General features: G+C 46.2%; 1 long non-coding RNA gene across 1 annotated transcript; it reads left to right on the top strand.

Moving 5' to 3' along the window:
• LOC133773168 (uncharacterized) lies at positions 1-27,513 on the top strand. The gene is made up of 4 exons (XR_009867913.1): positions 1-69; positions 924-1,042; positions 7,543-7,674; positions 27,205-27,513. It is a non-coding gene; the product is annotated as an uncharacterized LOC133773168 (long non-coding RNA).
• Positions 27,514-27,632: the final 119 nt, after the last annotated feature.

Genomic DNA, 27,632 nt, shown 5'->3' with positions numbered 1-27,632 from the left:
CCTGTGCCATCCTGATCACTTCCCCCGTCTCCATCACAGAACTGGGCTGAGGATCCCATGAGGAAGGAGGTTTGAGAGTGTCTCATCACTACGCCCTCTTTCTTCCCTGGATTCCTGTGCTACTTACTTTATTCTTGTTGTTTTCTCTTTTTTGTTTTGTATTATAATTGCCTCGCCTTGTTATACTACATTTGCTTACCTGTTGGTCTTACTTGTTATACTACATTTGCCTACCTGTTGGTGCTTAAAGGCAAGAACACACACTATTTGTTGGCTGTATAGCAACAACTGAAATTCACTGTGTGGTTGCTGTGTACCAGGTACTAGGCCACTGTGTAGAACAATCCTCAGAGGTAGGCAGTGTTAAGCTAACTAAGGAAGTTGAGGCCCAGAGGTTAAGCTGCTGCCTAACAACACTGTAAGAAGTGGAGTAGGGACCAGACTCAAACTTCTCTGACACCAAAGGCCTTATTTTTCTAGGCAAACATGCTTGTTTAAGTTAAAAGTGATTTACTTATTTATTTGAAATGTTAGACAGGAGTAGGCATTGTGGCACAGGAGGGTAAGCTGCTGGGTGGGGTGTCTGCATTTCTTATCAGAGTGCAAGTTCTGGCTGCTTGGCTTCTGATCCAGCATCCTACTAATGCATCCTGGGAGGTAGTAGAAGATGGCTCAAGTGTTTGGGGGCCTACCATCCACGTAGGAGACCCAAACGGAGTTCTGAGCCCCTAGCTTTGTACTAACACAGCCCTGACCGTGGGCAGCCATTTTGGGAATGAATCAGCAAATTGAAGATCTCTTTCTCCCTTGCTCTCTCTTTCAAGTAGACTAAAAAAAAAAAAAATCAACATTAAAAATACATTTGCATTATTGTTTTTTTAAAATGTTAGGCATAATTAGGACAACCATTGTATTTCCCCCAGGGACCCAGGAGATGTGTATAGGAAAAAATTAGAAGAGGTAATGGAAGAAAGAGCCTTTTGATATTATTGAAGCCAAGTGGGAGAGAACTGGAAAACCATCGCACGGCTCATACTCCAAGGTACCGCACAGGAAATGTCACTCCACTTTACCTTCTACCCCTTCCCTCTCCTAGTTACTATGTTCTTAGGCTCCTCTCTTCCTAGCCAAGTGTAGCATGAATTTCAAGTGTCAGATCCCCTCAATCTGATCGCAGTGCCATGGGCTAGGACAGCACTGGCTCTCAGGACTTAATTCCATAATGAGTGGAAAGCCACAAGCCATGCCCTCAGGGAGCACTTGAACCCTGCTCTCTGCAGCGTCTGCACTTTCATGGGGCACCGGCCACCAAGGATACCTGGCATTAAACACAGCTGCAATTTTAACTGGCAAATCCTCCAGGAAGATACTGTGTTTGTGCCTTTCTCGGGTGTGGCCTCTGATTTTTAACCCTTTTTTCGCTGCTATCTTTTCATTATACCTTGTTAGAAAAGGCAGAGTCCACGTGAAGAAAAACTCCAAAGAACAACTATTCTGAGAAGGGGAAATTTGAGCCACCTGTGCTTTAACCCCATTCATTACTTATTGATTGTCTACCGTGCACAAAGCTTTGTTCAATGAGCTTTATGTTTTTTCCAGTTCAGATTCCCAAACAGACTGGGTGAGAGCTAAAACCTCCCCTTTGCAACTATGTCTGCATTTTCCTACACTCTCTTTTTTCCCACTTGCTGTGTTCTTTCTCTCCTCCTCCAAGTCTTACATAAATACTAATCATCTTTTTAATCTGTCAGGCAAAAAAGCAATTAAAAATGTTTGAGTAATGATATAAATTCACATATGATCCAAGGCTACATTAAAGGATGAGTTTTCCCAAGAGAGCTAATATTAATCTTTTATACAATCTTTTTTTTAAAGCATCAAAAATTGTATATTTTGTGTGAATATTTTTGGCACTTTTCAGTTTGGATCTCACCTCCAACCATTACACACTGATTCAGCCACAAAAAAAGTCTTTCAACCTATTGATCAAAGTCAAGGCGCTGGATTGGCACATCTACCTCCCACGCCCCATAACAAAAGAAAAATAAGCAAACAAAACATGGATTGCCAGAGTTCTTGGTTTTCCAGCAGTTTGAGGTTTTTTTTTCCTCCTAAGTCACTATTAGTTAGAATTATCCTAAAAACAGGAAACAGTTGGTGTCAATTAGTGATTACATATGACAAACTAAATAAGGATTCCATCTTATTGATATTAAGTAAATTGAAAATATATAAAGGGTAGAAGAGAGGGGAAAACCACTACTAATTGCACTGTTAAAAATGGCCACTCAGTATGTTAATGTACTTCCTCCCAACTTTTTTTCCTTCGTTCCTTTGTTTACTTAATATTAATTATGAATATTCTTCCATGAATAAAATTCTTCTGAGATAGTCACACAACAGTCTATTTCTAGCTGGTCAGTGACTTACTGATCATTCTCCTACCATTGGACGCTTAGGTTGTTTGCAGTTGTTCACTACTTCAAATGAGAGATGAATATCCTATATGTACATTTTCCCAAAATTTTTTTTAATTAGTTTAATATCTACAGTATTGAATACATTTCATTGGCAATGAGAATAATTGACAAGAACTCCTTAATGTGTGCTGTTTTGTTTCTGAAGGTACAGATGCTGACATTTTTTCAATAAAAATTCCGTACATTATGAACTAGAGGAGAAAAACGACCTGGAGCAGGACCACCCTTCAATGTGGAGTCACCGTCGCATTTTCCCAAAATTTAAACTATTTCACTGGCAACTCCTTATCTTACACTGTACACAAAAATCAACTCAAAATGGGTTAGGGACTTAGATATAAGATCTGAAACCTTCAAACGAAGAAAACACTGGGGAAAAGATGCATGGCACAGGTCTTAGCAATGATTTCCTGGGAGTGTTACCAAAAGCACAGGAAACAAAAGTAAAAATAGACTAGCGGGACCATCTCAAATTTAAAAATACTGCTGTGTAGCAAAATAAAAAATAAAAAATACAGATTGGGAGAACATATTTACAAACTATGTACCTGACAAATAAGGAACTTCTATAATTTAGTAGCAAAAACCCACATAATTAAGAAATGGACAATGGAACCAACTGGACATTTCCTCAGACAACATACAAATGGCCAGTACATCTCTGAAAAGTGCTCAACTGGTCATCAGAGAATGTGAGTTAAAAATGACAGTGCAACAGCCCCTCTCTCCTGTTAGATGGCTATTATCAAAACAAATAAACAACAAAAACAAAAACAAAAAGTAGCAAGTGTTGGTGAGAGATGGATAAGAGGCACGCCTTGTGCACTGTTGGTGGGAATGTAAACTACACAGCCAGTATGGAAGTTCCTCAGAAAACTCAGAATAGAGCCACCCTGTGATCCAGCAATCCCTTCTGAACATACATCTAAAGGAATTGAGATCAGGATAGTGGAGAGCTATTTCTAATCTCCTGTTCTTTGAAACACTATTCATAAAGGCCAAAATGTGGAAGCAACCTGAATGTCTATTTACACACGAATAAATAAAATGTGGTGTATGCATATGGTGAACTACTGTTCAGCCTTTAGAAGAAGAAAATCCTGCCATTTGCATCGGCGTGGATGAACCTGGAGGGCATTATGCTAAGTGAAATGAATTAGAGCCAGAAGGACAAACATGGTAACACTTTCACGAGGAAACTAAAATAATTGAACTCAGAAATGCAGAGTAGAATGGCGATTGCCCAGGGCTAGAGTAGGGGGAAATGAGAAGCATTAGTCAAAGGGTGCAAAGTTTCATGTACCCTCATTGGTGGAAATGTAAATATTGGAAGAATATACAAAATGAGTAAGTCGGAGATCTATAGTATAGCATTGTGTCTGTAGTTAGAATACTCTGTTATATCCTTAAAAATTTGCTAAGGAGGTAGATCTTAAGTGATTCTCTCTCTCTGTTTCTCACAGATACACACACACACACACATCACAATGATAAGGGAGGAAACATTTGGGGGTAATGGATATGGTGTGGTTGTGGCGTTGATTGTGGTGATGGCTTCACAGGTGTATACCTCTTTCCAAACCCATCATCGTGTATATAGCACATAGGTACAGTTTTTTAAATGTCAATGACACCTTAATATAATAGTTTTAAAATAATTTAATTGGGATGCTGTCTTATATATAATTACTACATCAAATGCTTTTGAGATGCATTTCCATATTGCTTTCCCATCCTGCAATCCCAAGAGAAAGAAGCCAGTGTTGCCACACCCGCAAATGTGTATTGAGTTCTTGTATCGGCATTGCTGATCCATGAGGAAGGATCGCTGGCACACTCCTGCGCTCCCACGACTCTTGTCGCAGGCTTGTCGTCTAAGTATTTACCTTAGCCCATTTTTGTGTCCTGGAAACTTAATTTGCTACACAAAACATTTCCAAAAGCCTAACAAACATTTCCTGTGTACCTACTGTGTGCAAAGAACTGTGCCTAGTGTTATGGGAAATACAGCCCTTGCCCTCCTTGTAGGACAGGTAAATCGATTCCATGGCCTCACTTCCCACTCTTTTGCAGTGGTTGCACAGCTAATACAGAGCAGGAAGCAGCAAGTGCCAAAGAAGAGGTGCAAAGAATTTCAGGAGAGGACACAACAGAAGGAAGCATTTGAGGAGATGGGGCTATCTAGCATCCATTGCTTTGGGCTTTGTCCATTTTGTATTAGGAAGAATACAGTGCTGGAGATAAAGGCCTTAAGAACCTGTCAGAGAAACAGGACTTCCTTTAGAGACTTTGGATTTTTCTTTAAAGTATTGAATACAAGGGAAAGAAGAAGCACTTATGTTCTGCCTTGTTTCCATTGGCGTACTGTCCATGGCGTGTCGAGCAGAACAGATAAACATATTAACGCTCTGCTTTGCAAATGCCATTGCTCCCTATCTATTTTAATATCTCTTTCCCTAAGCTTAATAGAAATGAAATTGTTCTTGAGGTGGAGCCAAGCAAAAGGAAAGGTTGAGACTTGGGCCTACAGAGCCCCATTGTGTGTGTCTATGAGGGCTCTTCAAGAATCTCATGGAAAAAACTGTATTCTGGGATATATACACATGGATTTCAAAAGTTTTCCCAACACTGTAACCTTATCTTTTATTTCCGTTTTTCCATGGACCTTTTCCCACTTACTTTTAAGGGAAAAGTAGAGCTCCAGAGGGAGGAGGAGACAGATCTTCCATCCCCTGGTTCACTCTCCCAAATGGCTGTAATAGCCAAATCTAGGCCAGGCTGAAGCCAGGAGAAGCCAGGAGCCAAGAACCTCCCCCTGGTCTCCTACAAGGATGGCGGGGACCCCAGGGCTAGGGCCGTCATTCACCGCCTTTGCAGGCTCGTCAGCAGGAAACTGGATTAGAAGCAGAGCAGCCAGGGTTGGAACCGCTGCTCTACTGTGGGATGCCGGTGTTGCAGCAGACTTAACCTCCAGCTCCACGCCAGCCCCTCCGTGAACTTTGTCAAGTATCCTTGTAAATGATACAAAAAACAAAACAAAAAAATAACTGCTGGCCACATGCTGGTATTTAAGATTTTAAATTATTGGAAATTAAATAAAATGTAGTTACTGAGTCACATTATTCATATTTCAACTCCTCAGTAATCCTCGTGGCTCGTGGCGACTGCACAGGATAGAGCCTGCGCAGAATATCCATTCTGCCATTGCAGAAATTCTGTGGGACCCTGATGCTCTGGTGTTAGGGATCAATACAAGCTCACGCAAATTATTAAGTAGTAACATAGGCTCATGCAGGTTGGTTGTGCAGTTGGCCAGGAGTCGGAGACTTTATAATCCTACATGCAAATCCCAGTCTTCTACAAATGAGGAAGAAGGAAGTGCTTCTCCTGTCTTCTAGGAATAATTAACACCAACTGCTCTTTCAACACCAACTATTTGCAGAACATTTCTGTAAAAGGTAATCTAGAATAAAGGCAAAGAAGACGGAAATCCTAAGCAGGAAGTTGGCTAAGGTTTTCTGGTTCGGATGCAAGGACCACAGATACCAAGTCCCCCATCCCTGCCCCGGGGGAACGTCCCGTTTTCTCGGCTAAAGTCCGAACAGTTCTCCCTTTCCTGCTCCCAGTTTCCTGGTTTGGGTGATAACTCATAGGCTCACCCCCTTAACGGTCACATTTTCTGTTTTCTTATCCTTTGTAGATAGACAAAAAATAAAAGCCTCCTTAATGCTGGTTTCCTACAGCCAACTTTTCCCAAGCCACATTTGGGTGTGTGTGTTCACAGTCCATGAAATTGTTCCCTACACAAGGAGGGCCAGAGTTTTATATGGATTCTTACTCTTCTGGTTTTCTCTTCTTTAAGGATAAACAATCAGAGGCAATATTGATTATGTATAGAAATACATGAGTGACTTTGGGAGATATGAACTACATCAAGTGCTACTATTATTTATGGTATCAGCATCCATGAGTTAGAGGAAGAAAAAGAGGCCTGGCATGGAAAGAAATGCAGAAATAGAAATATTTCAGAGAAAGAGCTGACCTGAGAGGCAGAACACATGAGCCCCTTGCTAGTTTAGACTTTATATTAACATCAGTTTCCTGTTTTATGTCTTGGGTCACCCTCCAATGGCCGCTGCAGCCAGCACACTGCGCTGATCCGAAGCCAGGCGCCAGGCGCCTTCTCCTGGTCTCCCATGCGGGTACAGGGCCCAAGGACTTGGGCCATCCTCCACTGCCTTCCCGGGCTACAGCAGAGAGCTGGACTGGAAGAGGGGCAACCGGGACAGAATCCGGTGCCCCAATCGGGACTAGAACCCGGTGTGCTGGCGCCGCAAGGCGGAGGATTAGCCTGTTAAGCCACAGCGCCAGCCTCTTTCTTTCTCTCTTCCTTTCTTTCTCTCTCTCTCTCTTCCTCTCTTTTTTTTTTTTTTTAATTATTTATTTATTTGAAAGAGTTACACGGAGAGAGGAGAGGCAGAGAGAGAGAGAGGTCTTCCATCTGCTGGTTCACTCCCCAATTGGCCGCAATGGCAGGAGCTGGGCAGATCTGAAGCCAGGAGCTTCTTCCAGGTCTCCCACGTGGGTGCAGGGGCCCAAAGACTTGGGCCATCTTCTACTGCTTTCTCAGGCCACAGCAGAGAGCTGGATCGGAAGTGGAGCAGCCAGGTCTCATATCCATACATATATGGGATGCCGACACTGCAGGTGGCGGCTGTAACTGCTATGCCACAGTGCCAGCCCCCTAGAGGGGTGTAAAGCATTCTTGACTTGAACCAGTTTCAGTTTCTGAACTGTTTTCAACTCCTCAGATGTACCACTTTCCACTTCAGTTCCCAGATTTTGTGTGTGCTCTCCGTTCCTTCTACAGATTTCAGTGTGCCACTTCCTCCTAGAAGTCTCTGATTCTCTGAATCAGGTCAAGTGTCCCCGTGATGCGTCTACTTTCCTCATCCAAGCACTGAGCTTTCGTTTCTTATTTCCTTGTCCAAATCGAGACTAAGTTCTACGAAAATTGAAAAATTTCTATTTAAATTCTATTTTATCCACGTTATATCCCTAGCCCTGGGAGAGAAGCCATATATTGGAGCTCAGTTACATTTGTGGAATCAATGAAGGAGCAAGCCCGTGTGTAACCTCTGTCTCGAAGGATACAGAGCCAAATATCTGATTCCTGTGCCCAAGGAGCATGAAGGTAAGACCAAGCTATGTCCGTAAGGCAAAACCAGTTCCACGAAAGAGACACACAGCATCTGTGGGAATTCAGAGGGAAAGAACAGCACATCAGAGATAAGACCTCTGGAAAGAGGGTGTCGTTAGGGGCCGGTGCCGTGGCTCACTAGGTTAATCCTCTGCCTGTGGTGCTGGCGTCCCATAGGGGTGCCAGGTTCTAGTCCCGGTTGCTCCTCTTCCAGACCAGCTCTCTGCTGTGGCCCGGGAGTGCAGTGGAGGATGGCCCAAGTGCTTGGGCCCTGCACCCCATGGGAGACCAGGAGAAGCACCTGGCTCCTGGCTGGGTGTCTGGGTTCAACACTTGGCTTGGTCTTCTGACTCCAGCTTCCTGCTAAGGCAGACCCTGGGAGGCAGTGGTGATGGCTGGAGTCGTCGGGTTCTTGACACTGGAGGCCTGGAGTGAGTTCCCAGCTCCCTGTTTAGATCCAGGCCCAGCTCCAGCCATTGCAGGCATTTGAGGAGCATAGCCAGTGGGTGGGGCTCTCCTTTTCTTTGTCTGTCTGTCTCTCTACTTCCCAGTGACTTAGGAAAAAAAACCCTGCATCTGTATTAACTCGCATAGACTTCTATTTTCTTGTTGTGATTTCCTAAAGATAAACTATAACAATTACTTCCCTAGCAATCGTGTTGTATTGGGTGTTATAAGCAATCTCGAAATGGTTTGAAGTCTACAGAAGGATGTGCTATGTTGCATGCAAACACTGTGCCATTTTATATCACAATTTGAGTGTCCACACACTGGGACATCCATGAGGAATCCTAGAACTGATTTCCAACCCACCCATTCCACTGCAAAAACCCAGGGCTACCTGTGTGTATAAGAGGTTGTTTTAGGGACTCAATACTTGGGCCAGTGACCTAAATGGGATGCATGTAGGGGAATGGAACGCTATGGCGTAAGGCAAAATGTGTGTGTGCTGAAGTTCCCCAATGTAGACAGAGTGCTGGGGGAGCTGAGAGGAGGAGGCTGGAGGATAGAAACAGAGAGAGGGCAGGGAGTCACTTTGGGTGTCTTTTCCACCAGGGTGGAGGACATTCAGTCCCCACAGCTGTGGATTTTAATGAACTTCTTGGAACTTGCCTTTGTTTCTCTTGTTGCTTGGCAACTCTCGGTGTGGCTCATGAGATGGTCACCGCTGGGAACAATTTTTTTTTAAAGGTTAAACTTTAAATCTTTAAATTTACATGCAGACCACACATGCAACACTTTCCTCTGAACAATGGGCAGTGACCTTGAACTTGCTAGGAGTATTTAACCAAAATTTTACTTTTATGATTGCTGTATCTGCAGGGGTTAATCCCTGGACTCTTGGGTGACTCCGAGGGACATTTTGAGCTGGTTTCTTCCAAAGGGAGCGCTGACTGATTAGAGGGAAATTCAGGTGCGATCTATTTATTTCCCCTCTCCCTCTGGGACTCCTGCTTTGGGGATTCCAGCCTGCACTGCTCCCCAGAGCCCCGAGGAGTGTGTGCCAAATGGCGCACCTCCCCCAGCTGGCTGCTCCACCCCTCGGGATCCTCAGAGTTGCTCAGCACCAGCCTGAGTAGAGATTTAAGGGAGAGAGAAGAAGGTTTTTGTCTTCAATTAACCTGAAGCTGGGACCTGGATTCAAACTCCCGCCATGGACTCAAATACGTCATACGTGTATGTGAGGGTCCAAGGGGGCTTGGGGCATCAATCTCAAGTGCAACTGCTGACCTCACAAACGTAAGGGTTCCCCAAGTCAGCAGCATCATTAATTGCACTTAGTTCATGATCTCTAAGACCACTGGAGCCAGCACTACCCAGCAGCTTCTAAAATATCTGCGGTTACATCAAGACCCATATACTTGTGGGTTCTGTGGTTTATGGAATTTTCAGGAAACATGGGAGAAAATTGATAGTGAGCTTATTTTTTCTTGGGAGAAGGATATTCGGGGGGAGAAGGAGCGTTGATAAATTACCTGTTGATCTGTGACTACAAAATAATGCAATGATGAAATCAACTCTAAACGCCCAACTCCATGTCCTCCTTATCAAGTTTACAGATACCAGGTGGTACAGACACAGGACAGTCACCCACCTGTGTGCCAATGACTTTGGAATCTCTCCCCATGTTGTAGTAAAGTGCCCGCTTTGCAGATGAAGTGTGTTGCAAAATCTAGATGCACTCATGGTTTAGAGCAGGAATGAGGCCATAGATACACACTAAAGACCCCCAAAGCATTCCTTTTCTTAGTTTAAGCACAGCTGATGCAAAGTCAAAAATACTTCCATGTCTTATGTCCCTGAATTTAATCAATGCATCCAAAGACAATTATGCTGAGCAAATGATTTCTAAGTTGTAAACCACATGAAAATCTGTGGGAAAAACATATTACCCATCAAAAAACATCTGCAACTTTATGGCTAGTTAATGGGAGTGTTTGGTTTTTATTAATAATACTTTAAAACAGATATACCAGATTCCAAAAGAGGATGGGAAAGAAGAAATAACCATGCTCTCGGAGGGAATTCACAAAAGACACACCCATATTATGGCATATAAATATCTTACGGAGCTATATTTTATAAGCTGAACTCTTACTGCCAGAAATGGAAAGTTAAGATTCTGGCTGCTGTTGACTCTGAGCCACAAAACAATTAATGACCAGGTTCCACGCCTTTCCCCTGCACCAACTCGCAGAGAAATCCCTCACGTTACGTGAAGTGGCAAGTTTGGGGGAGGGCAGATTCTGGTCAGAAAGAGCTGTGCCCTTCTACCGGGCTGCTTGCCTCGCTCAGTCTGTGCGCAGCCTGGTGGGTCTCTGAAAGACTTGCCTCTGGGGATTGCCAGTGATATTACAGGAAAGGAACAGGAATTGAAAGTGGGGAGGGAAGCATACAGCTGGCTACCTGCGGCTCACAGGAAAGTGCTCATGAAGCCTAGCCTGCTGGCTGCATATTACACACATCTGGATGACCCTGCTTCTGAGCGGTCTCCTTATTAGAGCCAGAGAGAAAGCCAGAGGAGAAGTTAGAAGACAGGTGCACAGCCAAGAACTCAGACACTGCTGAGGCCATTACCTTCTTCTTCTTCTTCTTCTTCTTCTTCTTCTTCCTTCTTCCTTCTTCCTTCTTCTTCCTTTTTTGACAGGCAGAGTTAGACAGTGAGAGAGAGAGAGAGACACAGAGAGGAAAGTCTTCCTTCCATTGGTTCACCCCCCAAATGGCCGCTACGGCCGGCACGCTTCACCAATCCGAAGCCAGGAGCCAGGTGCTTCCTTCTGGTCTCCCATGCGGGTGCAGGGCCCAAGCACTTGGGCCATCCTCCACTGCCTTCCCAGGCCACAGCAGAGAGCTGGCCTGGAAGAGGAGCAACCAGGACAGAATCCGGTGCCCCTACTGGGACTAGAACCCGGGGTGCCGGCACTGCAGGCGGAAGATTAGCCAAGTGAGCCGCGGTGCTGGCCACCATTACCTTCTAATCATTCTAGGACTAAGAAGGCACAGGCATTCCTTCTGCTGGGCAAACAATCCTTTTGCTTTTTCATATTTCTTTCATTATCTACATCCTTAGACTTTCCATCCCCTGTTCCCACCGCATCTGAGTTCTCATGTTGTCGACATTTTTTTTTTTCTGCATTTTTTCCCAACATCTGGAGAGCATGCCTTTTGGCAGGCCCAAGTCAGCCCAGTTTCACACGAGAGGTCCTGCGAAGAATGGAGAGAATGTCTGATTTCAGTTCCCAGCCGTCGAAAGAGACACTGCTGGGCATCTTTAAGTGCTTCTGGCTGAGCTCAGGACATAGTTGGATGCAGCAGAGCTGGGAGAGTTCCAGCTGGGTATAATTAGAGTCCTGGAGTCACAAAGACAGATTTTTTTTTTTGCTTTGTTCTGTTCTGAATCCCCCTCGGCACTGTGTTTTCCCCTGAGGTCTGAACCTCAATGAGGCTCAGTGGATGTAAAATAAACTTGACAGTGACACGCAACCTCCTTCCCCCATCCCTTTGGCCCACTGGGGGCCATGTTGCTTCTGGTCCATACTTAGTTGGACTAATAGGGATCAGCGATCTTGAAAAATTACAACATCAAAAGTTCTTAGGAATTCTTAAGGGAAAAGGAAAATTAGTAAGTGTAAAGTTCAAGGCCCAAATCCTATCTCCTTCCCAAAGCTTTCCAATTAAAATGGTCTCTCTTGGCCCTGAGTTCCTATACTCTGCTCTGATACGCACTCAAAAGATCTGAACTGTTCACTTAGTTGTTGTACCGTTGATGTCTCCTCCAGTGAAATTTGGGTTGTTGAAGCATGGAGGCATTGTTTTAGCTTTCTCTTTACATCCCAGTAACACTTGCTTCCACAGGCCCACACTAATGAATGATGGTCCTTCCTCCCTCCTCTTCTGTAAGTCCCATCAGATTAAATCGATTCCCTCAACAGTTGGCACTCTTGGGTCCAACTAGCAAACTATTTTTGTGGTTCTGGCTGTTAGCAGCACGAGACTGACTGCAGTGAAGTCCGGCGGGTGTTGTCTGGGGAAAGAGTCTTAGCCAGAGACAGTCGACTTGCTCTTGCCACGCTAGCTCTTCCACCTGGCAACAGCCTCAGAGGAAGAGGACAGAACCTGTTTTCCAACTGCAGTGCCATTGAAAGCCAAACAGAATGCATGCTGTGATGACAACAGCTAAGTTCTGATAAAAGTTGGGATTAAGACTTCGAGAATGATGCTCTTTCTATGTCTGACTGTCCTGGAGCATGTTCCCGTTTGCAAACTGAAATCTGGTCAAGAAACTCCAGCTGTGGTCAATTCTGGACAGACAGGTCTTGGGCCAAGTTTGTCTGAAGTGTGCCTCACACACTCACTCTTCCATTCCCACCCCAACTTCCATTGCTTTCTCCACCCTGAATCGGCCAGTTCTCCAATATCATTTTGGACTTAACAATCTACTATAAAACAAATGTGGCTTGATAACTCTGTCCCGAGAGGAGGAATCCCTTTCAGGAAGTACACAAACAGAGAGATGATGCATGCAAATACATTTTTAATGACAGAAACGAAAGCATTAGCCCAATCTGGATGAAAAATAGCATATCTATTTTTTATTTGAAGGTAGGCAACGCGTGACAGTGAGTACTAATGGGGCCAACTCTGATTGTAGTAAATGGTTCTTGTAGAACTCAGAGGAGAAATATTGCTGCCTAAATCACTTAGGCTTGTATTATTTTAAAAGGGAGAGGCCACCTCACCCAGCTGTCTGATGATCCAATATCACGGAATGGGGACAGCTGAAGGTCACCAATGAATCTTAGTCCTGGGACGGTGATGACACTTTCACTTTGGAGGGCCAGGTTTGCCTGGCAAGGGCAAGCAACTGCTTTAATAAAAGTAAATGCAGCACTCCCAAGCCTTTGTCCAGATGGAGCCCAGCAGCTCACCCAGTGCCTCTGTTCCTCCCTCGTCACCTTCTGCTCAAAGCTCTTCTGTTTTGATTCTTCCTGCCGACCTTTACTGACCCCCTCATTGAACTCTTTGCCCTTTAATTTGGGCCAAAGTGTGTTTTCCCCTTTGCACAGCTAAGACAGATGGGAGCTTTCAGAGAACTTTTTCTACATACCCGGGGAAAAGAGAAAGATGGAAGAAAGAACATAAAATGTATTAGTACACAAAAACTCTCTGACATGTAAAATACTATTTTATGATTTTTTTTAAAAGATTTATTTATTTATTTGAAAGTCGGAGTTATACACAGAGAGAAGGAGAGGCAGAGAGAGAGAGAGAGATCTTTCATCTACTGGTTCACTCCCCAAATGGCTGCAGCAGCTGGAGCTGTGCCAATCCGAAGCCAGGAGCCAGGAGCTTCCTCTAGGTCTCCCACACAGGTGCAGGGGCCCAAGGACTTGGGCCGTCCTCTACTGCTTTCCCAGGCCATAGCAGAGAGCTGGGTTGGAAGTGGAGCAGCCGGGTCTCAAACTGGCGCCCATATGGGATGCCAGCGCTCCAGGCCAGGGTGTTAATCCTCTGTGCCACAGTGCTGGCCCCCTATTTTATGATTTTATATATGCTGCTGTGCACTCGGGGTTTATAGATTTTTGTCTTATTTTATGCTCTGAGCTGGTTTCACTTAGTGGCTGATACAAAGCTATGGTTTTTCCGCCTGAATTCTTATTTCCAAAGCTCTGGCTGAGCTTCCTAGGGAGGGAATCATGTGATCACCCCATGTCTCCTAGACATCTTGGCTCCATTCCCTTTAAGATCAAGAGAGGCAGCTTCCCGTGCCTCCCCTCCCCCTGCTCAGCCAGAACCGGTAAGATCACCTTCTGTATTCTGGCTGGAGAAACACATATTTTAGCCAAGAGATTGAAGCCATTAATGCCCCTGCTTTAGGTGTGATTTCCATAATCCTATAACCCGGAAGCTGCCTTCACCCTGTGGAGGTTCAGTGATATAAAATGCCAGAAGTGATGAATTAACATGATGTTCGCATGTCCATACGGTGACAGTGCATGAGGGAGGGCCAGCTCAAGGGCTGTGCCTTCCCCCCTAAAACTCAGCATCAGACACCCAGCATCCTGCACATTAACCTGGGAACAACATAGGCTTTGCTTCCCCAGAGCTCATTTGTGGCCTATGTCATTAGGTTGCTGATTGAAGCAAATAACCTTGATGACTTTTCCACCACTATACTTCTTAAATAAAATGACGCCTACTGCTTTGTTTATGTAAGGTTTCCACCACTGGAGTCTTTCCTTTCTCTATTCACATGAGTTGAGCTTGCCCGAGCCCACACAGATCCCTAAATTTTGGAGTATTTGGGAAGGTTGGATGAGCCTTTATAAGAAGACAAGGAGTCAGAATTGCTATGGACAAGTTCAACGTACTAAATACAGAGAAAGTAATATTTTGGGCCTTACTGAGGGTGAGTATATTTGTCACTCTGAGTTCAAGGATTCTGACTGCATGGCAAATATCAGGAAGCCAGTGGGTAGGACAAGGAATCTGTTGAGCAAGAGCTTCCGCCTCTTTAAACACAAGGGCGAGTCCCCTCAAATGAAAGGCTTTGCTGCTCACGTCTGCTCTCTGATGCCTGGAAAAGCAGGATGCGGGCTTCTGACATCTTGACCCCAGAGCGTCCATAAATCTGAGTTCAAGCAAAAACAAAGCTTTATTCACTGGAAAAAGGAATTGCTCTACCAAACTTTCATCGCTTAGCTGTTGAATAATCAAACGCAGGGCTGTTTATTTGGCACAAACTACGCCTACATGGATAAATCCATCAACTTGCCATCTCCTGCCACCCACCTGAACCCCCTTAGCTGGGAGGACTTGCCCCAGCTGTCCCCTCCCCGCCCTGGTGCTGAATTTCAGTCCGAGTCAACCTCTCAAGCCTTCAGTTTCCTTTGCCCTTGCTATCTGCCCCTACTACCTGAAAAAAAACAGACCAAGCCAAACCATCACCTTCAAAATAATCTAAGGGACTCGGACCCTGTGCTCCGTCAGTTTGCTAGCAGGCCCAGCCCACACCTGGCCTGTGACCGACTGGCCGTTAGTCTCTCTTACCCATCTTATCAGACAGAAGTGCTGTTATCTTGATGCCTCCTTTTTCTTGTGAAATTCTCACTACTTCTGGCTTTAGGGTAGAAAGGAAATGTGTGTCCTGTTGAGCCTCTCAGCCCAGTTCCTACTCAAAGTCTTTCCAGCCCAGATCCTTGCATTGCATTGGTTTCCAGAATGTACATTCATTGCCCTAAAGACCTCTGCTGATGAAAATTCTTCCTTATTTTTCTTCTCCATTCGTATTCCTGCCATTCTTCATTTCGTGGAAGAACCTTTTTAAAGCAGCCCCCATTGTGTCCAATAGGTTGGCCTCCTGAGCATCTTTATGACCCAACTCCTGCCTCTCAGCTCAGCCCATCATCTGCTCTGCACTTCACCAGCGTGTCCACACTGACCCGAGCCTCCCGGAAGCCCCAAACCCCACCTCCACGGTCCCTGCTGATCCACCCCTTTTTTCTGTGTATCTTTACCCACACAGTGCCATTTCCCCACAATCACTGGATCAAGTTTTTTTTTTTTTTTAAGAAATTATTTGTTTTCATTCTTTATTTGAATGGCAGACAACCAGAGAGAGAGAGAGAGAGAGAGAGAGAGAGAGGTCTTCCATGTGCTAGTTCACTCCCCAAGTACCTATAATAGCTAGGGCTGGGCCAGGCTAAAAGCAGGATCCTGGAAGTCATTTTGGCCCTCCCACACGGGTGGCAGGGACCCAAGTGCTTGAGCCACCACCTGCTGCCTCCCAGGTGTGCGTCAGCAGGAAGCTGGACGTGGGAGCGGAGCCAGGACTCACACCCAGGTGCTCTGACAGGAGCTGTGGGCATCCCAAGGTTCGCTGTAACTGCTGCACCAAACAGCTGCTTCCTGAGCCAGCTTTTGACTATCAGCAGGGTCTCTGGCGTCACGATCGATTTTTTTCCCACTCATTTTCAAAAGATTTATCTATTCTTTGAAAGAGTGATAGGAGAGAGAGAGAGAGAGAGAGAGAGAGAGGTCTTCCATCCGCAGGTTCACTCCTCCAGATGGCTCAATGGCTGAAACTGCGCCGATCTGAAGCCAGGAGCTTCTTCCAGGTCTCCCATGCAGGTGCAGGGACCCAAGGACTTGAGCCATCTTCTACTGCTTTCCCAGGCCATAGCAGAGAGCTGGATCGGAAATGAAGCAGCCAGTACACAAACTGGTGCCCATATGGGATGCTGGCACTGCAGGCGGTGGCTTAACCCGCTGCACCACAGCACCAACCCCCTTACTCATTGTTTTGATTAGTTACACAGTTCCCAACTTCACCCTGAGTCTACATTTTTCAGTGGTTTCCTATAACCACACATTCACTCATTCTTTGAACCAAGTTGTTTCAAGCACTCACTGGTACCAGGCATTGTGCTAAAGGCTGGAGTGTGGCTTAGGAAAAAGCTATTCTGCAGCCAGGGCACTGACAGCCTAGCAGAGGAAACATATTAGGTAGACATGGAGAGCCAAACCAGGTACGGGTGAAGATCGTGAAGACAGAGATCTGTGGAGGAGCCGCTCCAGCTGGGAGGATCCTGGAAGTGCTCTCTGAGGAAGTGGCATTAAGGGGAGGTGTGAGGGGTGAGTAGGAACTTTCCAGGGAAGAGAGGATGGACAGTGTGCGTGCAGGGCCTGACACAGGAAGGGGGTGGGCAGAGTTCAAGGGCAGGAGAGCCCAGTGTGCAGGGCTCGCGAGCAGGCGGCTCTGGGGGAAGGCGGAGGGTCGGGTGAGAGTCTGATAAAACCTTGAAACTCACATCTCGATGTTTGGAACTTGTTCTGGGTGTGATGGGAAGGCCTTAGGCTTTGGCTTTTTTTTTTTTTTTTAATGATTTATTTGTTTATTTGAAAGGCAGAGTTAAATATAGAGAGAAATCTTCCATCCACTGGTTCATTTCTTAAATGGCCACACAACCAGGGCTGGGCTAGGCTGAAGCCAGGAGCTTCTTCTGGGACTCCCACATGTGTGCAGGGGCCCAAGCACTTGGGCCATCTTCTACTGCTTTCCCAGACGCATTAGCAGGAAGCTGGATTAGAGGTGGAGCAGCCGGGACTGGAATTGGTATCTTTATGTGGTGCTGGGCTGCGGGCCTTGGCTTAGCCCCTGCACCACAGCACCAGCCCCATCCTTAGGGGTTTTAAGCAGCCAATGAGGGTGATGAATGCTACATCTGAACAAGACCTCTTAGTCTGTTCCATGAAAAATGAATTAAAAGGGACAAAGCCAGAAGGAGCACTGGGGAACAGTCAGAGATAAGAGTGGCCTGGATGGCGAAATGGCAGGAACGACAGGTGTGGAAGAACTGAACATGTGTTTTGGAAGAAGCTGCCTCACATACTTGTGAGGGCCAAGGCCAATGAAGAACGGGACGCCCTTGCCCAAGCGCAGGGTGTCACACGAATGCCACCATGGAGCAGGTGGCTTTGTCTATGCAGCATCCGCACAAGACGTGACCGAGGAAGCCACATTGGAAAGAAGAGGCCAGACTTGTGCTGTTGCCATAAAAATGTTCAAAGACAAAATATACACATGTATATCAGGAGGAAAACCAATTTGAGAGTAGGTAACCCTGAGAATCTAAAATAGGGAAAGAAACCGAACGTGGCTTCTAGAACTCTCTGTTGAGCTGCGGGGAGTCGATGGTGCTAATGTGACTGGGACAGGGAGAAGCATGGGAGTCGGTGGCTACAGGCTGGGCATGGCAGATGAGTGGGGAAGGGCTGCTTTGTGGCCACCTCAAGTTCAAAGTTCCATGTGAGATTTCCCAGGTGGAGATGTCAACCCTGCGGGCTCTGCCCACCCTCCGCCGTGTCCTTCCTCCCATTATCCAGCTCTGCCCCTGCCTAGCGTCCTGTCTATGGACTCTGCGCTGAACCGGGGCTGTGCACGCCTGGACAGGACGTGAGAGCAGCCTCATAGGTGCCAGAGACGCCGGCCATGCAGCGGCATCTGTAATCCATTTCCTTGGAAAGCAGCGCCAGCCGTGGGCAGCTGCACAGCCGGTTTCAAAGATGGGGAGTGGGGCAGAGGTGCCAGGGGCTGCTTCCAGGACAGCGGCTAGCCAACCGGTCTACCTTGTTGCACTCGCCCCTGCTGACAGCTTGATGCTGATAAGTACGGTAACTTTGGAGGCCACGTTGCTGAAAGTAATGGAGACACAGGAGCAGGGGCCTGAGTCCCCAGATCACTGCCTCGGGAGAGCTGCCCAGTGACAAGCACGACACAAAAGGAAGAAAGACGGTTCTGTTGTGTTACATCATTGGAATTTTTTTTAAAAAAATTTATTTTATTTATCTGAAAGAGTTATAGAGAAAGGTGGAGCCAGAGAGAGAGAGAAAGAGAGAGAGAGGTCTTCTATCCACTGGTTCACTCCCTAAATGACTGCAATGGCAAGAGCTGAGCTGATCAGGAGCCAGGAGCTTCCTCCCGGTTTCCCATGTGGGTACAGAGGCCCAAGGACTTGGGCTGTCTTCTACTGCTTTCCCAGGCCATAGCAGAGTGCTGGATCGGAAGTGGAACAGTTGGCTCTCATATGGGATGCCAGTGCTGCAGACTGGGGCTTTAACTTGCTGCGCCACAGTGCCAACTCCACACCATTGGGATTTAAGAGCTTATTTGTTTTAGCAGCTAGAATGCCTTCACCCATTTATCTAACTAACATCCATTTTCTATGGTTGCTTGAATATCTTTTATATCATGAATTGTAATGGGATCTGATTTATGTATTTTGGAGGGAACATCAAGACACACCATGTGGTCCTTTGGAATGGATGGAAAGAGAATAAGATTCTTGGGTGCCTGTGTCTAAAACCTAAACGAAGAGGAAAGCTCAGGCTGTAGGGCCGGGTGTTTTAACAGATCTCCCTCCCTCGGGGAATTTGGTCAGAGACAGAAGGAGCTAGGTCTTTTTCAAAAAGAAAGGCTACCTTGTAGGGGTCCAGGGATAGAGCTGCTTGGAGGTTGGGTCCTGTAAGTCAGACTTAAAAGATGCGACGCTTCGTGGGGGAGCCCTGCTCCACTGGGAGTGCAGGGAACGGGAGTCTCCGTGCAGGGGCTCCTGTAGGAACAGGAGCCTCCCGCGGGCCGAGAACCAGGGGAGCCAGGACCAAGGTATCCCGAGCAGAATCCACCCAGAGGCCGAGGCCACCCAGGAGGGAAATGGGAGGCAGCAGTGGCGGGGGAGTGGGTGATGTCTAAAAGAGGAAAGCAGGGTCAGGCCAACAGCGGCGACGGGAAGTCCCCCAGAAACCCCGGGGCAGCTCACCGTCTCCGTGGGGACTGCTGGATCAGCCCCTCTGAGTGGAGAGGAGGAAGGAGGAAGTCGTGGGAGAAAAAGCTTTCCTGGTGACAGCGTCCAGGCAACAAAAACCATTAAACTATGTGGTCACTTTTTTTTTCCTGAGGCTGTCCTAGCGATCCTCTCTGTTCTCTTTATCCTTTCGCCCCGTTCATCTCTCCCCCAAATGGGTGTGCATTTTCCTCTTGTTCCGGAAGGTGCTTTCTTCAGCGGCTGTGTCACCACTTCTTCCTGTGGTCAGGCTGTGGCCATGAACCCCCCCACCCCCCGCTCCACCCTGCACAGGTTCCCCGGGCTGGGACCACTTCTACCCACAGGCCCACGCCTCTTACTTCCTTTTGCTCTGACTTCCTTCTGGGAACTTCATGATATGCTGTCTGACGGACTTTTCTAGATTTTAAAACATTTGATAACTGAAATCAATCCCCCTTGTGTCCCCCACCCCCGCCCCTCATCCTGTCTTTCTTCCTTTCAAATATCCATTCACTTCCTCTGTGACAAGGTGCCCGTTCTGCGGGTGGGGCTGCCGTTTGCAGGTGGGCTGGCTGCTTCTGTGTTCCTGCCTTGAAGATCCCCCTTTCCTGTCCCGGTACCCACAGTCACCAGTCCAGGCTCCCGCATCCGCATGAACCGGTTACCAAGTCGTGCGTATTTGTATCTAATTCTAGTGATCTCATCGGTTCTCTCACCACCTGTTAGAAGAAGGTTGTATGTAATTTCACTCCTCCCATCTCGCCTCAAGGGATCTGTCCTGCAGGCAGGATCCAGAACATTCTCTCTGACTTGGGTATCTTAGAATAATCTCTCTAACTCGGGTATCTTAGAACAATCTCTCTAACTGGCATTTCCCCCAATTGAATTGTCGGATGCAACTGTAACCTATGAGTAAATTCTCAACCTCTCACATGCTTGGACGTCCTTTCTTACAGCATCTCCCTGGCCCAATTTCCCATCTCTCACTCAAGCCACGCCACGCCACCTGCCGGTCTGCATTCGTGGCAGTCACCCTGTCTTGCGTCAGTGCCTTTGTGTGTGTTGCCCTGCTGATGGGAAGCCTGTCTCTGTCCACTCCCTTCCAAGGTCAAGGACATGCCTTTGCCTATGCATTGACACATTTTGGGAAGTATATTTTTCACTTCTCAGTGTGTGTAGGTTATTTTCTACTGTGTGTGTTATTCCACAACAAATATCCAACAGAACTGTGGCACGATGGGCACAAGTCTGGGGATGGACAGTTGGTCCACATCCGTGGACCTCATTATAGAATTATAATAGATGATCAATAAATATTTGTTTCTTCAGTAGCCACAACCTTATGAACTAGATAGTATTTTTAAAGATTTATTTTTTAATTTATTTGAAAGGCAGAGTTACAGAGAGACAGAGGGAGGGGAGAGGTCTTCCATCCGCTGGTTTACTCCCCAAATGGCCGCTACGGCCAGAGCTGCGCCGATCCTAAGCCAAGAGCCAGGTGCTTCTTCCTGGTCTCCCATGCGGGTGCAGGGGCCCAAGCACTTGGGCCATCCTCCACTGCCCTCCAGGGCCACAGCAGAGAGCTGGACTGGAAGAGGAGCAACTAGGACTAGAATCCGGCGCTCATATGGGATGCTGGCACCGCAGGCGGAAGATTAACCAAGTGAGCCACGGTGCCAGCCCCAAATTATCTTTGTTTTTAAAATTCCCATCAGTCAGGCTTACACAGTTCAGTGCTCACTTTTATAGATATGGTATCAATTATTTCAAATATTTTAGGAGACTTTTTATTTCTGGCTTCCATGTTCCAAAAAGTGTTTCCAATTTTTGCAGTGCTCATGTTCTGTCTTTGGGTTTTATTTTTCTTATTGCTATTTTCCAAATCGGGAAATTCTTTGGCAGTATATTTAGAATGTTTAAATTTAGATGGTGCATTTCATCATGACTTCCTGCCAACAGGGTCACGTCATCCTGCACATGCTTTCAGAAGAATTGTCACTGCCCTTTGGCAGGGGCTGCCAGCCAGCTGGTCTTTCTGGTGGTGGTGTGGCTGCATTTGCATCACACAGAGATCTCCCCAGAGCCATGCCACAGTCAGCACGGGCTGGGCAGGGGAGCTCCTTTCTTCTAGGTGATAATGCATGCTTTTCCTTTATCCTTTTTCTTCTTTAATACTGGCTAACACTGACGATCCAGACTAGTGAAGAGAATGAAGGTGATCTTCGATGATAGGAAACAGGGCAACAGCATCTATCATAGGTGGCAGTGGGGAGGGACAGTGAACTCCAACAAAGTGATGACTCCAGGAAGCTTAACTTCTTGGTGGAGGCTGAGGTTGCAGAAACATAAAGACACAGAAAAAGAAGTAACTATAAGTCACGGCAGAGGCTCATGGGAAAACAAGGAGCTAGGAGCTGAAATAATGGGAAGGTTCACTTTGCAATTTTTCTGCATAGTTGTTCATGATTTTTTTTTTTTACAATAGACTTGATTAAAAAAAAATGCTCTAAAGTACTAGTCATCTTAGTTCCTAAATTTTCGATGCCCCGGAGTGAGTGTCTCTCTTGCTTTACCCTGGTTCCAGCCTGCAGCTCAGCGTGTTGTGAGAACAAAAGTCACCGAGTTAACTGTTTTGGCCTCTGCCAAGATTGCAATCTGCGAAACAGAGAGAAGAGTCAATGAGTTTTCTGACTTGGCTCCTCCTTTTTGGGTTCTCAGTGAATAAATGAACATGCTTTTATTGTTTTGTTTGTTTGTTTTTACCTTTAAGAGAATGCTCTGAAGGTCTACCAGAAAGCCCTATCAAGTATTTATAAAATCTAAAGTTTGGTGTTGTGTGCATTGGTTTGGTAACATGGGAAGAAAGAAAAAATAGTGCCTTATAGAAAGTGAGTGTGTTCGTGGCGAGAGAATAACATGATGTGGAGAAAAATACTTGGCCGGCAAGTTGACACCCAACTCTTCTGCCTGCATGGTGCATCGTTGTGGGATAATTATTCCCAGCGTCAGTTTGGTTCATTTTTTTGTGACCTTGTTCAGGGCACACAGCTGTGGAGCGCGCTGAAAGACGTCTCCATTGTGTGTTAGATTCCACGTGTAAGTGGAACCATGCAGTACTTCTGTGGCTGGCACAGTCCACGTAAGTCCACTGAGCGTAATATCCTCCAGGCTCACCCATATTTTTGAAAAGAGCAAGATTCCTTTCTTTTATTATTTTTAAAGAGATTTATTTATTTATTTGAAAGTCACAGTAACCCAGAGAAAGGTCTTCCATCTGCTTCTTCATTCCCCAGATAGCTATCTGCAACTGCCAGGTTGCATGTGGGTCTCCACACAGGTGCAGGGGCCCAAGCACCTGGGCCATCCTCCACTGTGCTCCCAGGCCACAGGCAGGAGGCAGAAGTGGAGCAGATGCTCCGGACAAGAAGGGAGCAGCCGGGAATCAAACCAGCATCCATCCGAGATGCCAATGTCACAGGTGGTGGCTTTTCCCACTCCGTCACAACACCAGCCCCTCTCTTTTTAAACACTAAATAATATAAATGCTACAGTTTCTTTATTTAGTTACCAGTCAATGGTCATTTAAGTTGATTGCATATTTTGGCTACAGGTGCTGATTGCATTAGGTTTGGGCATATATACCCACACAGGGTTTGCTTAGTCATATGGCAGTTCTTTTTTTTTTTTTTTTTTTTTTTTTGGCCGTCCTCTTGTCCACATCTCTCTTTTTTTTTTTTTTTTTTTTGACAGGCAGAGTGGATAGTGAGAGAGAGAGACAGAGAGAAAGGTCTTCCTTTTTGCCGTTGGTTCACCCTCCAATGGCCGCTGCGGCCAGCGCATCTCGCTGATCCGAAGCCAGGAGTCAGGTGCTTCTCCTGGTCTCCCATGCGGGTGCAGGGCCCAAGGACTTGGGCCATCCTCCACTGCACTCCCTGGCCACAGCAGAGAGCTGGCCTGGAAGAGGGGCAACTGGGACAGAATCCAGCACCCCAACCGGGACTAGAACCCTGTGTGCCGGCGCCGCAAGGAGGAGGATTAGCCTGTTAAGCCACGGCGCTGGCCATATGGCAGCTCTATTTTGAATTTTTAAAAATATTATGTACTTACTTGAAAGGGAGAGAGAGAGAGAGAGACTGAGAGATGAGAAATCGGCCACAACAGCCAGGTGTGAGCCAGGCCAAGTGGAGCCAGGAACTCCATTCAGGTCTCCACTGTGGGTGGCAGGGGCCCAAGTACTCGGGCCATCATGTGTTGCCTTCCCAGCCACAGGAACAGGAAACCAGATCAGAAACGGAGCAGCTGGGACTCGAATCGGCACTCCCGTGGGGGCCACCAGCGTCGTGAGTGGGAGCTTAGCCTGCCGCACCACAGCGCCAGCCCGTGTTTTGAATTTCTTGAGGAACTTTCCTGCTTTCTTCCGTAGTGTCTGCACCCATTTCCAGTCCCACCAGCGGGATAGAAGGCCTTCGTCTTCGCCACACTTTTGCTAACACTCACCTATTGACTTCCTGATTATACCCATTCCAGTAGGGGTGGAGAAAGATCTCTTTGTAGTTTTGGTTTATGTTTTCCTGATAATTAGAGATGCTAAATATCTTTTCATATACCTATTGGCCATTTGGATATCATCTCTGGAAGGAAATTTATTTGCTGTGCTTTTTTTTGCTATTGATTTGTAAGAATTCTTTATATAATTTGGATATTGTCCCTTTGTCAGATAGATTATTTGTAAGTATTAATCTGCAGACTACCTTTTTAATTTGTTGACTGTCTATTTTGCTGTGCAAGTCTCATTTATTTATTTTTGCTTTTTTTCCTGAGCTTTTGGTATGATATCCAGAAAGCCATTGCCAAGGTCAATTTCAAAGAGCTTTTTTTCCCTATGTTTTCCTCTAGGAATTTTAAATAGAACAAAGAGCAAACGAGTGGCTGCTGAGGCTGAAGAGGAAGAGGAAATGAGGAAGAGGAGGTCAAAGGAATACATTTGCAGTTTCATAGGCGGAGTCTAGAAATTTGCCAGAGAGCACGAGGACTAGAATTAATTAGGGTGTGCACCTGAAAATTCGCTCTGAGTGTAGATTTTAAATGTATTTTCCACACACTTAAAAAAAACTTACTATGGAAGGTGGAGGACATGTGAATTTGTTTGACTATGATAATCATTTCACTATAAACATCATGTTGTGGGGCCAGCACTGTGGCATAGCAGGTAAAGCCACAGCCTGCAATGCCAGCATCCCATATGGGCACAAGTTCACATCCTGGCTGCTCCACTTCCCATCCAGCTCCCTGCTGGTGGCCTGAGAAAAGCAGCAGAAGACAGTCAAAGTGCTTAGGCCCCTGCTACCCATATGGGAAACTCAGATGAGGCTCCTGGCTCCTGGCCCCTGGCTTCAGCCTAGCCCGGACCTGGGTGTTGCAGTTGTCTAGGGAGTAAACCAGCAGCAAATGGAATCTCTCTCCTTCTTTCTCTGTAACTCTGACTTTCTAATACATAACATCTTTAAAATAAAAATCATGTCACATACCTTAAATATGTGCAGTAAAAACGAACCAAAAAGGAATGTCGGTGTAAATTTTGACCCGTGATGGTGAGATTCCATGCAGGTGACCAAGTGGCTCCTGGAAGAGGGAAGAACTGGAAGCGTAGCTGTACCCTCAAGGAGAGCAGCTGGAAGAGGGGAACCTCTGGGCGTGCCCCGGACACACACTTTGGCCTAAGGCCAAGTGGACAACTGCTTCCTCAGAGCAGAGGCCAAAACATACCATCAGAACCATGGAATGTATTTGGAGTTTACAGGGGAAAAAACCAAACATTTACCCCAAGCTGTCTAATACTTAGCATAAGTATACTATGAAAACGAAGTCGTCTCAATAGGCTAATCCTTCGCCTAGTGGCATCAGCACACCGGGTTCTAGTCCCGGTCGGGGCGCCGGATCCTGTCCCGGTTGCCCCTCTTCCAGGCCACCTCTCTGCTGTGGCCAGGGAGTGCAGTGGAGGATGGCCCAAGTGCTTGGGCCCTGCACCCCATGGGAGACCAGGAGAAGCACCTGGCTCCTGCCATCGGATCAGCACAGTGCGCCGGCCGCAGCGCCCCGGCCGCGGCGGCCATTGGAGGGTGAACCAACGGCAAAAGGAAGACCTTTCTCTCTGTTTCTCTCTCACACTGTCCACTCTGCCTGTCAAAAAAATAAAAAATAAAATAAAAATTAAAATTAAAAAAAATAAATAAATAAATAAAAGAAAACGAAGTCGTGAAATTGCTAAGGGTTGACATTCTCATACAGGAGCAGGAGCTGCCAGCACTACTGGCTGCCCAATTGCTCTTCTGTGCGTCTGACACTGGGCAGGTGCGAACTCTTATCTGAGGTCAGGGGCAGAACAAGACACTTGGGATGACCTCATTGCTCCTCAGCAAGTCTTCTTTTCTTCCTGTGTCTGATAATAATTTGTTGTGTTCAGACCAATGACAATTTACAATGAATATACTCTATGACTTCGAAGATTTTCTTAAGATGTCAAAATTTTAGGCAGGGGGCCAGCACTGTGGCGTAGTGGGTAAAGCCGCCACCTGCAGTGCCCACATCCCATATGGGCACTGATTCGAGTCCTGGCTGCTCCACTTCCAATCCAGCTCTCCGCTATGGCCTGGGAAAGCAGTGGAGGATGGCCCAAGTGTTTGGGCCCCTGTACCTGTGTGGGAGACCTAGAAGAAGCTCCTGGCTCCTGGCTTCAGATCAGCCCAGCTCCGGCCATGCAGCCAATTGAGGAGTGAACCAGCAGATGGAAGACCTCTCTTCCTCTCCCTCTCTCTGTCTCTTTGTCTCTCTCTGTGCCTCTCCTTCTCTCTCTGTGTAACTCTGACTTTCAAATAGATAAATAAATCTTTAAAAAAAAAATTTTAGGCGGCATCTTTGACTTTAGTGATTCCCTGTGTGGCTTGTTCATAAAAGCATAGGAGCCTAAATGAAATAGAATAACACAACTATTAAAGGTCACCATAGTTAACCTAAGTGCCAGAATATCAAATAATTCAAGGAAAATTATCACTTTGATACAATCTAATTTTTGTGCTTCGCTATATATCCATTCACTTTTATTAGATATTTATGGATTGAAAAATTATGCTTTCCTGGTACTATTTAAATAATACACTTTCACTATATACATTAAGTGTCAAATTATTCCCCTACTTATTTAAATATTTAAAGTATTTTTTGTACATGCAATCAATAGTAACGGTCATCATTAATCATAGGAGTACATACAATAGGTATTTGTAACAATACGTGTGGAGTGTATTTATTCTTCAACTGACCAGGATAATTTTGATACAAAGCTGTAAGGAGGGCCAGGCCCTTGGCAGAGCAGTCAGGAGGCCTCTCGGGATGCCCACACCCCCTGTCAGTGTGCCTGGCCCAAGTCTCATTCATTCCACTTCCAATCCAGCTTCTTGCTAATGTGCACCCTGGGAGGTGGCAGGGGGTGGCTCAAGAATCTGGAATCCTGCCACCCACACTGGAGACCCGGGTTAAGTTCCTGGCCCCTAGCTTTGGCCTGAACCAGCCCTGGCTGTTGGAAGCATTTAGGAATTAAATCAGTGAATGGAAGACTCCCACCCCATCTTTCAGACAAACAGCACACCAGGAAGCTTCACTCTGAGTAAAATAATTACCTGTATTTTAAAATGTTCCCCAGGGCCGGCTGGCATTGTGGCATAGTGTGTTAAAATGCCACCTGCAACACTGTCATCCCATGTGAGTGCTGGTTCGAGTCCCGGCTGTTCCACTTCTGATCCAGCTCTCTGCTATGGCCTGGGAAAGCAGTAGAAGATGGCCCAAGTGCTTGGGACCCTGCACCCACGTGGGAGACCTGGAAGACGCTCCTGGCTCCTGGCTTTGGCCTGGCCCAACCTGGGTATTGCAACCATTTGGGAAGTGAACCAGTAGATGAAAAGACCTCTCTCTGTTTCTGCCTCACTCTGTAACTCTGCCTTTCAACTAAATAAAAATAAATCTTAAAAAAAATGTTCCCCAATGACTACAACTCTGAGTGTTTTTCTATATTACCAACATTGCTATTCTGATTATCTTAATCTCCAGAGATCCACTGGACTCTGCCCATCA

Source organism: Lepus europaeus, chromosome 14 (assembly GCF_033115175.1).
Source record: "Lepus europaeus isolate LE1 chromosome 14, mLepTim1.pri, whole genome shotgun sequence".
In the NCBI taxonomy this organism is placed as follows: domain Eukaryota; kingdom Metazoa; phylum Chordata; class Mammalia; order Lagomorpha; family Leporidae; genus Lepus; species Lepus europaeus.
This window is presented reverse-complemented; position numbering and strand designations above follow the sequence as displayed.